Genomic DNA, 4,223 nt, shown 5'->3' with positions numbered 1-4,223 from the left:
GGGCAGTTTTCCAGCCACTCGTCCCCAAGCCTGTAGCATTGCATGGGGTTGTTGTGACCCAAGTGCAGGACCCGGCACTTGGCCTTGTTGAAGCTCATACAGTTGGCCTCGGCCCATCGATCCAGCCTGTATCCTTATTACACTGTTCTTATCTCAAGGCACAGGTTTTACCCTTTTCCAATTCTCCTCCCCATCCCACCGGGGTGAGGGGGTGAGGAGTGAGCGAGCGGCTGTGTGGTACCTAGCTGCTGGCTGGGGTTAAACACCACAGCCCCTTTCGGGGCCTAGCATGGGGCACAAAGGGCTGGCAGATCTGACCAGAGCGTGTTAAAGCAAATTTGTTATAAGCATTCATTATATTAATTTAATAGTTGCTGATCACAATGTTGATTTATTTGCTTCAGAGTTGCGCTGGTTCTCAGAGTTGCGTTGAGTAACACTTCACTCACAGTACGTGCTCCCTGTTGTGCTGTTTATTATCTCTGGGCCTGGGCTAAGGTCACCATTTTGTGGTGCTTTGTAATGCTGGTTTACGATATGACAGAATTGCTGGTCGAGGAAGTAGATTGGTGTTTGTACTCAGCATTGCCATCACCTCCGTTCTTTGGGAGCCATCTGTTGGAAACTATTAATAATCACACCTTTTACTTTTCTCAGCCAATTTATCGAGGAGACATCTTTGCGTATCTTCCCCTTCTCCACCGGGCTAATTACAACAGCACTTGAGAATTTTGAAAATTTTTAATTTCCTTGGCATGTTGAAACCATCATGATCCTATTGTTAGGAACCCTGAATGGGGTTCAGATCTTAAGGTTAAGCAACTGTTTGTGGCTACTCCGACCCCAGCGACACTCACTGCAGCTACTCCAACCCCCGTGACAAGCACTGTGGCTACTGAAATCCTGGCAGCAAGGACTGTGGCTACTCAGACCCCAGCGATGGGTGATGCGGCTGAACCGGACAACCAGCCCATGCCGGTGTCCATCGCCCCTATGCAGGAGAAGAAGTGGACACAACAGGCAGCTCACTTGGTCAAGGAGGCCGAAGCAGGGCCAGGAACGGGAACAGGAGGAAGAAGCAGAACAAGAGGGAACCACTCAACCCCTATCCCTGAGTGAGCTGCGGGAGATGGGAAAAGATTTCAGCCGTCGTCCAGGCGAGCACATTGTCACCCGGCTGCTCCGATGCTGGGATGATGCGGCCGGTAGCCTGGAATGAGAGGGTAGGGAAGCCGAGCGGCTGGGGTCGCTTTCTAGGGAAGGGGGCATTGACAAGGGGATGGGAAAAGGGACACGAGTCCTCAGCCTCTGGAGGTGACTCCCGTCGAGCGTGAAGGAAAGGTCTCCCTTCAAGGAAGGTGTTCTATGTCACCCAGGCAAGCGGACGGCCATGGAGCGGGGTATCCAGTACCGGAGGGAATTAGCCGTGCTCGAGGTGGTTTATTATGACCCGAACAATGCCCAGTCACCCACAGATCCAGATGAAGTTCGGTGCAGACCACCGATGCGGTGGGAACTTGTCGAGTGCGCCGTCGTCGTATGCCAACTCGTTGGCAGTATTGACCCGGAGAGACGAAGAGGCACCGATGGTGGATGACGTGGCTCGCCAACTCCGGCAATATGAAGAAAGTCTCTCTTCCTCTCTCGTCTCGGCTGTGGAGAAACTATCCCAGGAGTTCCAGCAACTCCAAGAGGATAGATCCTACTCCCCCCTGTACGGACCTCGGCTATTAACAGTAAGTGTTCTTGTGCACAAGACAGAGGCTATCGAGGGGACGCACCACAGGGTACCCTGTGGTTTTACCGGCGGGACCACGGAGAGGACACGAGGAAGCGGGATGGAAAATCTACCTCGACCCTAGAGGCGTGGGTATGGGAATTGCAAGGAGAAACAATCACCCCGTTGTATAATAAATTACCAGAAAATGAGAAGCGATATGCCTTGTTTACTGATGGCTCCTGCCATAGGGTGGGAAGGCATTGGAGATGGAAGGTGGCTGTTTTGGAGTCCCCTCTGACGAGTTGCAGAAACTGCAGGAGGAGAAGGTGAATTGAGTTGGTTTGTAGAGGTGAAAGCTATCCAGCCAGCTTTAGATGTTACTGAACTTTATCTCGACACTGACTCCTGGATGGTGGCAAATGCCCTGTGGGGGTGGTTGCAGCGATGGAAGCAGAGCAATTGGCAGCGTGGAGGCAAACCCATCTGGGCTGCTGCGCTGGGGCAAGGTATTGCTGCCCGGGTGGAGAACCTGGTTGTGAAGGTACGTCATGTAGATGCTCATGTACCCAAGAGTTGGACCACTGAAGAACATCGAAACGACCAACAAGTAGGCGAGGCTGCTAAGGTTGAAGTGGCTCAGGTGGATCTGGATTGGCACTGTAAGGGTGAACTATTTATTGCTAGTGGGCCCATGACACTTCAGGCCATCAGGGAAGAGACACGACACATAGATGGGCTCATGATCAAGGGGTGCACTTAACCATGGACGCCATTGCCCAGGTCATCCACGAATGGGAAACGTGCGCTGCAATTAAGCAAGCCAAGCGGTTAAAGCCTGTGTGTTATGGAGGGCGACAGCTGAAATACAAACAGGGGGAGGCCTGGCAGATCCACTGTATCGTGCTCCTGCAAACCTGCCGAGGCAAACAGCACGTGCTTACGGTGGTGGAAGCGACCACCGGATGGCTGGAAATCTATCCCGTGCCCCATACCACCGCCCAGAACACGATCCTGGGCCTTGAAAAGCAAGTCTTCTGGCGGCATGACACCCCCGAAAGAACTGAGTCAGACCACGGGATTCATTTCTGAAACAAGCTCACAGACCCCTGGACCAAAGAGCGTGGCACTGAGTGGGTACATCACATCCCCTGTCATGCCTCAGCCTCCTGGAAAATCGAGCGATACCATGGACTGTGAAAGACTATGCTGAGAGCGACGGGTGGTGGGACCTTCAAACTTTGGGATACGCATTTAGCAAAGGTCACCTGGTTAGTGAACACTGGAGGATCTGTCCCTCGAGCTGGCCCTGCCCAGTCAGAACTTTGATGTACTGTAGAAGGGGATAAAATCCCTGTAGTGCCCATAAAGAACACACTGGGGAAAACAGGCTGGGTTATTCCTGCCTCGGGCAAAGGCAAACCCATCCGTGGGGTGGCTTTCGCTCAAGGACCAGGGTACCCTTGGCGTGTGATGCAGGAGGATGGGGAAGTCCGATGTGTGCCTCAAGGAGATTTGATTTTGGGTGTGAATAGACAAGGAATTAACCAGGATGATGTTAATTGCTATATAACACCGTCTGTCATCCCTTCTATGGTGGCTCTATGCCATATGGAGGCTTTTACAGTAAAAATCCCCCAGAGGAATGAAGAATGAACTTTGATGAAACTGGACAAGCACAGTGGTGGTGGAATCAGAACTGGCTTCAGCGTGCAACACTCCAACATCACACACCGTCTGTCCTGCTCTGAAAGACTGTTGTGACAGACGGAGCCCAAAGTCACGGACTAAATGAACTCAAGGGGTGGCCCATAGACTGCAGGAATGATACCTGTGGGTATATAGCAAAAGACAGGAAAGGTGATGGTGGTTAACTGGGATGTACTGGCAAGAGTGGGACCTGGGCATGATGTAAATGGTATAGAATAAGGGGTGGATACTGTCCTGCTTTTGGCTGGAATAAAATTAATTTTCTTTCTAGTAGCCAGTACGGTGCTGCGGCTTCGATTTAGGGTGAGAATCACGTTGATAACACCCGGGTGTTGTAGTTGTTGCTCAGTGGTGCTTACCCGAAGTCGAACACTTTCTCCCTTTCCTACTCTGCCCCCCAGCAGAGTGGGCTGTGGTGGGCAAGAAGCTGGGAGAGGCACAGCCAGTACAGATGACCCCAACCGCCCAAAGGGATATTCCATACCATAGCACGGCACGGCCAGTACAGAAACTGGGGGGGTTGGCCGGGAAGAGTCGACTGCTGCTCGGGGTCGGGCTGGGCATCGGTCAGCGGAGGGTGAGCAACTGCGTTGTGCATCACTTGTCTGTCTGGGGGTTTATTCCTCTCTCTCCCTTTGTTATCTCCCTTTTCATGACGGTTAGATTTTATTTCAGTTATTAACCTGTTCTGCTCCCAACCCACAGGCTTTGCTTTTCCTCCCGTTCTCCTCCCCGTCCCCATCGAGCGAGCGGCTGCGTGGGGCTTGGTTGCTGGCGGGGGGTAAACCCCGCCGGG

Source organism: Cariama cristata, unplaced genomic scaffold, assembly GCF_000690535.1.
Source record: "Cariama cristata isolate BGI_N322 unplaced genomic scaffold, ASM69053v1 scaffold5749, whole genome shotgun sequence".
Lineage (NCBI taxonomy): Eukaryota > Metazoa > Chordata > Aves > Cariamiformes > Cariamidae > Cariama > Cariama cristata.
This window is presented reverse-complemented; position numbering follows the sequence as displayed.